Below are 13,806 nucleotides of genomic sequence, written 5' to 3'. Positions count from 1 at the left end.
GACAGACGAATGGTGTTTGGTGTGGAGGCCAAATCCTGGCCTAACGTTAATATTTGTATTCATTCAACATAAAAAAACATGGTTTTCCCCTTATTTTTGAATGAAGCCTGGAATACGTGTGACAGCAACGCAGGAGACACCATGTTCAGGTCTTGTACGTAAACAAAAGGCTGAATGTGCGTGACAGTGCTGCTGCTCTTGGTTCAGGAATGTACGGCCTGTGACCAAGTCTCCCCGCAACCCCTGAATTTTTATGGCATTTTTCTGCATCTCAGACATCTGCACTCAAACAAACTGCCATCAGGATATTGCAGGGGCACAAGTCTATTCCAGATTCAAATGGACTGATTTAAGTACCGAGATGACAATCTGCTTACATTTCTTCATCTCCAGGACTTCCTGAAGAGTCAGCATGTAATGTCAAGGTCAGGGCTGTTGGTTTTCAGCATATGGTGGTGGCAGTCCTACAGGCACGTCTGTCCAGTTTGGGGAAACCTTGGAAACGTCTTTGGGAGGCTCTTTCCAGCAGGCTCTTTCTACTTGAATGGAAAGACCTGTACATTTGAAACTCACTGTCAAGGTAGCATTTAAAAGCATATGAGTAAAGGTAATAAAGGTCCATTAGTCTGTTAATTTTCATCAAATGAAAATAATAATAATAAAAAAAGACCTACAAACACAATGAGGAAATAATTGGCAGTTGGCTAATGTGGACCACGTCCTGTCAGGGTGTTACAGGGAGGTGGTACCCAGTTCTGATGCATCGGATAGCAGATGCCCATCCCTGCCAGCATCACACTGAGGTGATGTGGAAAAAGGGAGAGAGAGCGACATCTACATGCCCAGACAGAGCAAGATGAATTGTGCCCTTTCAGGCTCTGGCTGCTGATGTTCGCTAAACCTGAAGCCTCCTGAAGCTGCTATCTTAAGGTAAAATGCTTCATAATGTTGCTTTAAATCATGTCAGCAGTTTTTTATGCTCCTGAAAAGCAGCCAGCCTTACTTTTTCATTCATTCATTTATTTTATTTTTTATTTTAGTTTATTTTAGTTTGGTTTGGTTTGTGTCCAAAAGCAGTGTTCATATGAAGCAGGATTATATATTCCTGGAATGCCTGTTGATATTTTTTAATTCCCATGTAGATCACTTGCACACCTTGTTTTTCCAACTTCTGGATGCTTATTTACTTTCTGCTTAGAAAGATTGTATTTGTGTAATGTTTCTTGTCTCCTCCCACACACTCGGGAATGTGGGATCGGAGCACTAATAAAAAAGAATGTTTGAACTGTAGAAATTGGGGTTATTGGTTGGGAAGGCCTCTGAATTGCTTTTGGAATCGGTTCTCTGGATCGTCTTTTCAAAATCAAGCAATAAACGTTCATTTTCTGACAACAATGCTGTTTATTGTTAGGACTACTTAAAGGGTAATGTTGTCAGAACCTGGTATTCATTTCTTGATCATTACCCTGCCATAGAACCCCACTCTGAGTTAAATAACTAAATACGTTCCTCCACAACTCCAAAAAAACTTTTTCTACACAGTAAAATTGAGGCAGTTCGTTAATATAAACTACAGCCTCTTCAAACTTATTTTGTCGGGAAAGGTTTTCTTTGGGAACTTGGGGAAAGGGTTGTCAAAGAAGCTCTTAAAGCTCAGAACAACCTTCATTTTGAAACAACATGACACAACAATTTGACCCAAAGCTTGGCAGTATCGCTGCCTCAGAAACTTTGAGCTAAAGCTTTGAGGAGGAGCGTGGGAAGCCGAGGAAGCCCACCCTTTTGTTCCTAAAGTGAAAGTGGAGGGTACGTATGTATGGGCAGAGGAGGAGGAGTTTAGGGAGTGATCCTTCTCCTAAAATATAGCTATGCCATAACTCCACTGGTATAACAATATTGGGTGTCATTCACCAGTATCTTCTAAGAATTCACCAGCTCCATCAAAAGAACTCCATCAAACTAGTTGGGATTAAGGATCAAAGGGTTCTATGACCAATGCCAACCATTTTTGGTTCCATAAAAAATATGTTTTATGGTATTATATTAATGAAGAACCTTGTAATGGTTCTTTACAAAGCTTCTTTGCCAGCTCACAACTCTTTTCCAAAAAGGCTTCTTCTACAGGAACATATAAAGAACCTTTTTTAAATAGCACCGGTTTGTACGAGTGGATATATTATTCCATACATTTCCTCTGCTAACATTTTTTATCTTCCCGGCCTGTCAGTTTGTGTAAAAATCCTTCAGAGGAACATCTGTGAGCTATCTGTCCCATCTCCATCTCCCAGACTCCAGACTTCATATGTCTATGTCTAATTTTACTGCTTTAATCAAAGTTTACTGCTGTAAATCTGGTTAAGTTTACACGTGATGTCTCTTAGGCATGATGGACACTCTCTCTCTCTCTCACACACACACACACATATATATAAAGACACAAGCTACGCTGTCAACATGACCACGAAGAACTACTCGTACCCTCATCAACCAAAATCCAAGCTGTGGGTGTTCTGAAGACTCGCTGATTCCCCGAAACATCGTTGTTTCTCAGTTCTCAGTTTCAAAAAAAAAAGTTGTAAAAAGTGGCTTTTTAAAAATGTTGTTGTTGATGTTGATGTGATTAGAGAGCATAATGTGATTAGCCTTGAATTCCCTCGCAATTGCAGGTTTTGAGATTCTTCTTGTGGCTGGGGGCCTGGTTTTGTCTCAGAGGTCCCTCACTGGCTGAGATGTCTGCTTCAATATGTTTAGGATGTGATCTCTGCTCTCAGTCACATCGAGTCTAGTGCCGCGGACGTGCTGCAGAAAGTTGCTCTGTAATGCCTTCCAGACGTACAAGTGCACTGTATGAAATACAAGCGTGCGATGAGTCATGACTGACTCAGATTTTAACAGTTTGCACCGAGAATGAAATGCACCTCTGCTTCTCAACACACGACAATGGAATTAGAGCTAAAAATACACCGAAAAGCAGAACATCTGCTCCATAAAGCTCCACTGTGGTCCACAGAATTTAACATTGTAAACATCAAGGGCCGCAATGTTTTCTCCGCAAAAAAGTGAAAAAATGGAGAAACACTGTACTTATCAGTAGGCCTGTCGCCATAATTACGTACAATATATGGGCACGACTGATGACGTTTTTGCTGACCTCGGTATTGCCCATTGTGTGTACTTGATGAGGAGAGTTCATTAATGTGAACGAGCTGGCATGTCCACATGCCGGAGGGCCGTCCGGAAGTGTGAAATAAGCCTTTCTGCATTAAGAGGTTAAAAACAATGTTTGTTTGTTTGTTTATTTATTTCTTTATTTGCATGTTCCTCTTTTATTTATTTAGTATATTTAAATAAATTTCATATTCCAAGGCTTCCAGTGAAATGCTCTTTAAAAAATATTATGATATACGTATTTTATTATTAAATATACTTATTATTCAAAGTTATTTTAAATAGTTTATATAAGTCTTAAAATGACAATAATATTGTTTAGCGCAACTATTTCTGGGGCAATATATCATCCAAAAATAAAAACAAAAACAGGCCCATTGATGATAGGGATAGAGTATACAGTACTGTTATAGTTATTCATATTTTAATACATCTAAAAGGTCTTAATTAATCAGATTTCTACAACTTGATAAACACTTGTAAAGTTGTAGCCTTCATAAAATGTGTTTAGGCATGTATCTTTCTAAATGTATTTAATATTATTGGAAATAGTAATTCCAAACATTTGAAAGGTAGTGTATTTATTATATAGACTTATCACTGCTGTCACGCCAAAACCTTCATTTTTGACTTGCGCTCCTACTTTTTTCAATCACTGTCAAGCTCAATTTCTTGATTCTCTATTTTGACGTTTTCCACTTTTTAAGATAATTGGAAATAGTAGTTTTTCTTTATATTGTTTTCGAATTTTATTATAAACAGACCGATAGAAAGGCTCCAAAATAATAGTTTTACACATACTTCCATTGAAAGTTTAAAAGGTTTTATGAACCTTATATAAAAGCTATTATTGTGGAGATACAAGGTGTTTGTGTGAAAACAGCGATGTACATGTTGGACCCCCTACTACTTACGCATGGCAAAAATGGGTGAAGAGTATTTCAATGCCTAATTTTAACCGGTTCATTGCTGCACTTAAAGGAATGGTTTAGCAATTTCTCCAGATGTAGCTAATCAGCCAAGGCATGTTTTGCATCCAAATCTGACTTCTTTACTTCCGCTACGAGGCTAACAAACACTAGAGGTTCAACAGACACCCAAAAACATCTATATATACAAGCCCACACTTTTCTCAGTTGGCTCAAATCACATCCCATCCAGTCTCGTCAGTGTGGTTCTTGACACAGTCTGACTTACTGTGAATTATAAAGATGAACAACATGTGCTGAACACTACATCCCAGGTCTGGGCCAACTTAATGAAGCCCTAGATGTGGTGTGAGTGGCTTAAAAAAGTGTAAGCATGTCCTAACAAAATACACACGGGTGCTTATTGACTTTCAGTGTTTTTAGCAATGTTAGCTTTGTATATCCAGTGCAGAACTGAAGAAGCTACATTTGGACACCTGCATCTGGGTTGAGGGGAGAAACTGTATGTACAATGTGGGAGGGTGAAGATATTGGAAGAGTGATGGACTACATAGTATGCTTAATATGCTACAATTTGGCGACAAGCAGTGGCCAGTTTTGTTTGATGCATTCTCCCCCACTTAGAACTGAAGTAGAACTGATTGGTGGGAGAACTGGTGGTCTTTTAAAGCAGCCTTTAGTTCAGTCTCTCAAAGCTAGCCCTATGTAACAGCCACTCTCACAAGGCTGTATGTAAAAATGCTACATCAGCAGCATCTGGCCACATGTGCAGGCCCTGTATCATGTTCAAATCTTCCCCCGTGCTGATTGAGACCAGACTGTCTACTGTAGTAACGGATGGCTTGGGCTTGGCCTTTATAGGTCACTGCCACTGACTTCTCTTTTCTGTTATGTCAGCCAGCACTCGGTTTTATAGGTAAAGATTGGCACAGGACCATGTTAGAACAAAGAGTGTGAGTGATGAGAATAAATCGGTGAAGAGGACAGACCTGAATTTAAGGTTGTTAAAAAAAAAACACACACAGGCATTTATATGACTAGAAGAGGCCTGGAAAACATCTGAAAATGGCATTGTGCTGTAACTATTATGATATTACTGGTGTTATAACTGCACATGTGCAATGAAACGCTCAGTGCTGAACCCTCTGAACCCTTGAGTAACCCTTGAGTGTGTTATACTGACCAGGGAGAACGGTGTCTCTGTCATTGCCACCGCTTCAGTCTTTACCAAAAAGTTCAATTCGTAAAATGTTTAGATTAATTAAGACTTTTTAAAAACCCACAAACATTTTAGTGTGTGTTACGGTATGTAGTCAGTTTTTCACCCTAATAATTCCTTTATTATCATAATTAATATCAGTTTTATAGGCCCTAAAATAGAACCCTGTGGGACTCCACAAGATATGTCAAGCAATTACCAAGTAATTCACTGTAGTTTCTGCATAATGATTAAAAACAGTATATTAAACCTAAATTCAAAAGGTTGAGGTAGACGTAGGCGGTGGGATTTTCATCACAATAATGCTAACACAGACAAAACTGCAAATCATGAATCAGAATCAGAATTTGATTGTGAGGTAAAATTGGTGGTCTTTCTCAATTGTATAAATAACAGTAATAAACATGTCTATTTCAGATTACCTAATGCAATTTGAGGCAAACGTGATGATCTGGGCATGTAGTTAGCTTAGAGCTAACTCCTGAGGTATAATGCCAGCGTATTATGTGGCATTACACTTTCGTTCATGAAAATTACAGCAATGTTCATGCCTTAGAATTGTTGCTATTTCTGTTTTTAGACATGTAAAACACAATTTCTGTTCATTTTTATAGATAGTGTATAGATACAGACAGTGTCAGAACCCACATAAATGAGTCTATTTGAGGTGATTTACTCGCTCAATGCAATTTTAGGCATGTGGTTAGCACAGTGCTAACTGGTGAGGCATAAGCTTGCAGTACTGTGTTAGCCTTGTTGCTCCTGTGTAAAGCTAAAGATGCTAATGTCCTCGCTGATTGACTTTATCTCAAGTAGGGACTTTTGTGGCATATCCATATTATTTGCAGTTCCGAACTCAGTTACTAGAGGACAAAGACAAATAAGAGACCCCACATCCTGCTGGTTAAGGGACAAAACAACCTCTCAGTCAATATTTGTGGCTACTTTTTGTTTGTATAGACTGAAAATGCTAGTGGAGCATATAATGAAGGAACCTTGAGGAATTGCAGTAGTTTTTACAGGGAATTGCTGGACGCGACTTGTGACTTTCCATCAGTGGCATTAATGAATTACATCTTTCACTTTACTTCATATGCGCATGATAAGCAAAGTCCACAAAATAGACATTCTTTAAAAACACTGAAGCTAATCTAACACAGATAGTAATGAGGCATTTCATCCAGACGTAAATGTCCATTCTTAGAGAAATGAACTCTCTCCCTCTCTCTCCCTCTTTCTCCCTCTCTCTCCCTCTCTCTCACTCTCTCTTTATTCCCTTATCCCTCTCTCACGGGCCAAACTGCTGAAATGCCTCAGCACAGCTGACCTATGATTAAATCTGGGACTATTTTATGGAAAGATATAGGCTGTAGTCCTCAATTTGCACATTCTTGATCTAACTTCTTGCTTTATTAACCTTAAAAGTCAACAGGGGAGATTTAGTGTTGCTGGCATCCTCGGTGGATTGTGACTTGCTCTTGGCCAACATTCCTACTGTCTTCTGCTGGAAAAAGAAAAGGGGGTGAAAATACGGATTCGGACATGAATTTCTAGAGGTTTTCTACACAGCTTTGCATGTAATAATAAATGGATTTAAAAACAAAAAACATTTAATTCCTGTTCTGATAAAGATTACAAAGAGGAGTTGATTTAGATCATGATAAAATAACTCATGACTCGCCCCATACAGCGAGTGTACCTTCTGTACAGATGAAGAACATTCAGGGTGCTCTTTCAGCCAATAGCAGATTCATGAACTTCTCTTACCTGCAGCTTGTCAATACATACTCCTTACAGACCCTCTAGTGGACACCAGTGTAATTACAGTGTGCACCTTCCACCAGGTCAGGCTACTTTTAGGGGTTCTTCAGCTTAAAACTGTGGAGGAACCTACTTTGAGGAGGAACAATGTTCCTTGAAGGTTCCTCACAGCACCTAAAGAGGTTCCTCTTGAAGAACCCCTAAATGTTCCTCAAGGAACTTAGACTTTTACAGTGATGTATGACATGAGGTCAATCAGACACACGTCTACCATCCAGACCTGTGAATCTATTAATCTTTTATTATTATTATTATTATTATTATTATTATTATTATTGTTACTGTCTGTAATGTAACATTCCACAGACATCAGCTTCAAAATGATGAGACTTTAATTTTAAACTCTTTAATACTACTTCATTCTGAATCCTCTGCCATCATGCTGTAACTCACAGGCCCATTACGGCTATGAAGCAGTGTGAAGCCTGCCACTGTTGTGATTGGGACTGACCCCTGAGATGGCCTACAGACAACGCACTGGATGCAAAGTGGAGAGTAATCTGAGAATCAGTTAAAATGCCCTCATGCAAAGTCATGCAAAGCCATCACTCACTTTCTGTGGCCATCATGCCCTGCTTTTGAACCCAGCTTCTTCACAAGCATACGTACACGCTCTCAGCCAATCCCAAATACAAAGCCCTTGCACTGTTTCACGTCCACACACTCATACATAGACACCTGTTGCTTATGGAGTATCCAGTAAATGGGCCCTAATTACTGGCTTCTTGAGAAAAAAATACAATCCCCCGTCTTTCCAAAAGCCAGATGTTTCCTCCACTTACACTAATAGATCCCAAGGCTCACAGGCTGATACATACACCACCATCGTCATCATACACATCATTTCTCTCCAGTGTCCTTCGTTTAAAGTTTCAGCCTACCAGATTTTTACTGAAATAAACAATGCACTTAGCAGGAAACCTTAGCAGTTGTTCTGATTAATATGATATGATCGATAGAAGCTTGAAGATGCTACATTAAAAAAGGCTAAAAATGCAATCTTATGTGAACCTTAGATTAAAGAAATATGCTATTAGAACTTAAGATGCTGACATGCATTTCTTTGTAGTTCCAAAGGTTAATTCAGTGGGATCTTTTTGCTAATCGCTCTAATGTGCAGTGCTTTCTGAGGTAAATATTTTCAGAAAACTGGCTGAAATCCTACTTTTCTACGTCTAGGTGAGGTCACTCTAAAGGCAGGTATTGTCAACTTTCCACCAATGTTTGCTACATTGAAATGAAATGACCCAAAAGAAGTGAAAACCTAAGGACACCGCAGCTTGAGACTCGCTTAAGAATGAAGTATTAAAAAGGCTTGACATCTTTTCAGATTTAACTTTCTGTATTTTTTAGAGCAATTACTTAGAATGACTTTATGTGAGTGCGTAGAATAATTTCAAAGATTAATGAACCTACACATCATTGAAGGATTGTTCCTAGAACAGTATGTCCAAGCCAAGGGCCATTAAAAAAGTTTCTTTTTAAAAATCATTGTTGTTCTGTCCAAGATTGGCAGTTTCTTAATCAGAGGATGGCCATATCGCATGTGACCCATTTTCATATTCCTACATAACTTAATTTCCACCTGTATTAGGGATGTACTAGGCCCAATACTACCAGCCTCTCAGGATTAAGGACAACATGTGCTTCCTCCATGTCACATGGGACCAATCACTGCATCTTATCAAAGTGCTGCTGCCTACGCAACGTCACAGAGACTTATCCATGCGTACTGGGAGAAGAGTGCTCACTTCATTGCACTTTAGCCTGAAGCTTCCTTCACTGCAGCCCAAAACTCATAGCACATTGCATGCCTGCACTTTCTCACTGTATCTTCCTACCTATAACTTTTCCTAAATATACATTTTCCTAATTAGATCTCAGTTGTCTAGCAAATATCAGTCTGAAATATTAACATGCAGTCCTGAACTTCACAATTTATATGCCAATTTACTTTTTAATTAACCGTGTACTTCAGTTAAACCATTGAATATAGAAAACATGGATGCCGTGGTTTCATTCCCATCTGTTTTATAGAATTGAAGCCAGAACTGTTTGCCATGTTGTCAAATTTGCAATCAAAATTTGTGTAGTAGAGACCAGAGACTCACCTACTCTTTTTGGTGGACCTGCTCCCCTCTCCCAGACCAAGCATGTCTCAGACCGCCTTCAGTGAGCTCACAGCGCAGAAGCAGATTTTCGTGTCACTCTGTGGCTAGCATAGTGGCCATCAAATAAATTCTCTTTTGGTTTATTAATACCTCAAATGTGCGTTTAACTCAACTTGGACACTGCAAACAATGTGGACAATGTGTATTTTGCTGCACAGGTCTTGGGATGTCCCAAGCCCAATCCCTAAAGGCCACTGTTCCTAAAGTTGGCTAGCGTCGACTGAATATTCTCAGGGCACTGCTTTGAAAAGAGAACACACCTGTCTGATTTATCCCCAATATTTGACTATGCCAGTACGACATCTCTGGGCTGCAGTAGCAGGCATTAATATTGCAAACTGCTTTAGTGATATTTGGCAGCACATAATACTCACTCAGTATAGTTGACTAGAAAGTAGGTACAATCTAGAACATCATGTACCTGGATGCCCCTTTGATGCCTCTGTGTATTTGGAGTCCTGAGATTAATAATTTACATTGGCTCAACAGTGTTCAGAACATTTTCAAAGATTCATTTGTTTTGAGAACAAATCTTTTTCTGTTGTTCCATCATGGGGTTCTGAGGTTGCTGTTTTTAACTGGCTGAGCTCAGCTAAAATCACAAAAAGAATTTCGAGACTTCTGAGTGGCACAGTCGTTTAAGCATTGGCACTGTCTTTGGGTGATTGCAAGTTCCCGGCCTTCCAAAGACGTTATGTTAGCAGCAAATGCACAGGAGTTAGGTCTCAGAGGAAGCATGTGCTAGCCTTCACCTTACCATCTTGGTAGCACCATGTCATAGCAGGAAATGTGTATATTAAAATGACAACGGTCTGATCTATAGAGCAATGCAGCATCCAACATACACTGCAGCTGACCCTTATTTGTCTCTGTCGACAAATTCTCTCTACTCTACACTGTTAAAAGAATATGATCCTTGAGGAACTTTTGGAGGTTCCTTAATTTGAAACTGGGAGGAACCTCTTAAGGTGCTTTAAGGAGCCTTCAAGGAAGCATTTTCTTCTAAAAAACCTTTTTTGGAGGTTCCTCAACTTCAAATTGAAGAACCTCCAAAATTTCCACAAGGATCTTATACTTTTAACAGTGTAGTAGCACCGAAGTTAAGTCTCCCTTAGCTTAAACAATAGGTGACATACTGGCACCCATTAGCATTCTTCCCTTCATGGTTAACACTTTAGCAATCCCAGGACCCACCAATGGACCCAAATGATGATAACACATTTCTATACCTTAAGAATAAGTCCGGACATTCACACTGTGATTTTAAGGGTTAAGCTACATACATTAAACTAACATAAGGGTCTTTCAGTGTGAGGAAGATACACTCAAGGACTATTCTTCTGAGGGACCTCAGTCAACAAGACCTCATGAACACTAAAGTGCACCTCAAGAAATGTGTAACGTTTGCAGAACATTTAACTACATGCTTTATGATTCACAAATCCCGTCCACTGGTGGCGCTGTTTTGCCATATACACACAACCCAGCCTGTTATACTCGAAGAAGAATTGAAAAAATGATGATGAGTCCACAGTGGTCGTGTTCCTGCCCTTGCCTGCTAACTCATTCTCCCTACTCTTTGCTGGCTAGCAGGCTCACGCACTGAATTAGCATATTTAGCTAGTGTAGATATGCCAGCGTGTGTGACTTGGGGTAGTCAGCCTTAACTGTTTGTTTATCTGCCTCAAACCGAGAGTTAAGAGCATAAACCAGCATTAAGACATCCTGAGCTTTTTGGCTTAACTTATAGCATAAACTATATATATATATATATATATATATATATATATATATATATATATTCAAAATTCTATTATCTTATTATCTTATATATATTGCTGATTGCTACAGGCTTCTCTGGAGACCAGTCTGGACCAATTGAAGAACTGCTACTCAAGGAGATTCACAAAAAGCATCAGCAAGCCTTGGTCTTCCTTATTGCTCTGTGGAACCTAGCTTTGTTTCCCAAAATCTAAAGTTTTCCCACAGCTCTCTTTCACCTCTCACCACTGGAAACTTCCCTCTTTCCGGCCTGTGTTGGTGCCACCGTACATTACGCCCTTGTAGTAATTTGCACTTTTGAGAGTCCATTACTACTGTTGCCCATTTCACGCTGCCAGCCAGCAGACTAAGTGCCTCCCATATGTGCTGGGCACTTTATTCTTAAGCATCTCGGACAGTGTGCTCAGGACAATGTAACAACTGCCATTTACATCCTTCACATCTTGAAAGTCTTAGTAAAATGAAAAAAAAAAACGTTTTTTTCTGTGTGATCAGCAAATCCATCAGCAAATCTGAAAATATGAAGCTTGATATAAAAGCCTAAAACTAAATTTTGGATAATTATTGACAGCATCTCCGATCTGTTTTGGGAATTCACTCAAATGCAGCCATGAAATGGGTCTTTGGTTTGCAACAGCACAACTGTCTTGTGTGGGGGTTCATTTTAAGGCCTGTAACTAGTATATGATCACTAAAGACACATGAAGACTAAAGGCTAGCATGTGATTCCACTGAGTTACATAAAGCCAGCCTACCAGTCTTTTCTAACTGCTGCTAATTCAATGTTATCAACACGCTTGGAGGAGAACAATTACTTCCATTTACATTACATCAGCTAAGAGACTCCCATCGTGGCTAGCGTCACGTGTGGTCAACATGGAGTAGATAGAGAACCATCCTACTTACCCAGAGAGAACAAGGCCAGTTATGCTTTCTTGGACTCCTCACAGTGGATGGTTGTAGCATCATCAGGTTCAAACCTGTGATCTTCTAATGCACGCAGCAATAGGTTATTACAAAAGTATAATAGTATTATTATAAAAGTATTGGGACACCTGATAATTCATTGTTTCTTCTGAATGAGTTCACCCTGCTTTTGTTGGAGTACCTGTCTCTACTGTCCAGGAAAGAAGGATTTCTACTAGATTATGAAGCATTGCTGTGAGAATTTGATTGCATTTAGCGACAGTTAGGTCAAGACATTGATGGTCATCACTCCCCAACTCATCCCAAAAGTATTGGATGGAGCACCATCTAACATTTCATTTTCATGTTGATCTGCTCCAGAGATTCCTATTCTATTGGCAGTACTTCTCTACAGGGACAAGACGAGATGTGTGTGTGTCCACAAACATTTGGACAAATAGAGTAGGTTACACTTCTAGATTCTAGTTAAACTCTAGAAGATTCTGAGCAGCGCCTATGCGGATGCGTTAACTTGGTCCACCGAAGAACACCAATCTGCTTTACATGAGCAGTTCACCAGCAGAACTTCCCCATCCATGGCCGCTGCATCAACAGCACTGGCTGGTGGTGGTTGTGTTGGGATAGGCATTAAAAGGATTCCTATCCTTATCGATTTGAATGAGCTTAGGTCTTATTTTTTCAACTGTATTGAAGCGCCGTGCACATCAGCTACACACTGTTCTACGTCCACTCTGTCAAAACACAGTCCATGGATTAGTAAACTAAACAAGGACAAGCAGACAAGAAACAACATTCAGTCATTTGCTAAAAGCAATAATGGAACAAGGTTCTGGTTTGGAGCTGTGGGGGAACCACCTTCACAGGGACGAAAATATATACTTGTATTTACTTGAGCCAAACTTTATGTTTATAGTATGATCAATATATGTGTTAATATATTATTATATATAACAATATATGATGTGTTAAATTGTCCAGATCCTATGTATTTCCTATATTTTTTTATTATGATTATTATTTTAGTGTATTTTAATGTGTATTTAATTTTCTACTTTCTAACCTAATTTTCCTTAAAAATTAAACAGGTTGTTTTCTGTTACTGCGTCTTTAAGATAAATGACACATGTTAATAACCTCTGTTCTGATTGGCTGTCCTGTATTGTGCTTCATTTAAAAAGCAATCCAGGCCGAATCCCTCTTTATATTTTAAACAATACAGGTGGAATGGGCGGGGCTAAACTGCAGGAGGCTGAACAGGGAGAATGTGTCGGGTTTAGTGACATCACAAAAGCAGTGAACAAAAATGGGAGTGGCTATGCTACTTAGTATTCATATGTAAACTATGTACTGGAGGGGGGTGCTCCTTATAACTTAAATGATAGAGGTTGAATGGGCAGGGCTAAACTGCTGTAGGCTGAATAGGTAGGTATATGTAAATGGGCAAGAAATGGGCGTGGTTCTGCAACTTAGTATCCACATATGCAGTAAATGGGCGGGAGGGGGAGGGGTTTGGGGGGAGATGCTTCATTTAAAAAGCAATCCAGACTGAATCAGTCCTTATACCTTAAATAATATTGAATGGGCGGGGCTAACATATGGTTGTGAATAAAATATGGGCATGGTTATGCAACTTATTATCTGTATGTACAGTGTATGGACTGGGGGTGGTGCATGTGTTCATTTACATATGTGTAAATATGCCAAATACCATATTTACACATATGTAATCACCAAAAATGATTAGCAGAAAATGGGCGTGGTTATGCAACTTGGCATTGCTAGCTATATA

This window comes from Salminus brasiliensis, chromosome 6, assembly GCF_030463535.1.
Source record: "Salminus brasiliensis chromosome 6, fSalBra1.hap2, whole genome shotgun sequence".
Lineage (NCBI taxonomy): Eukaryota > Metazoa > Chordata > Actinopteri > Characiformes > Bryconidae > Salminus > Salminus brasiliensis.
This window is presented reverse-complemented; position numbering follows the sequence as displayed.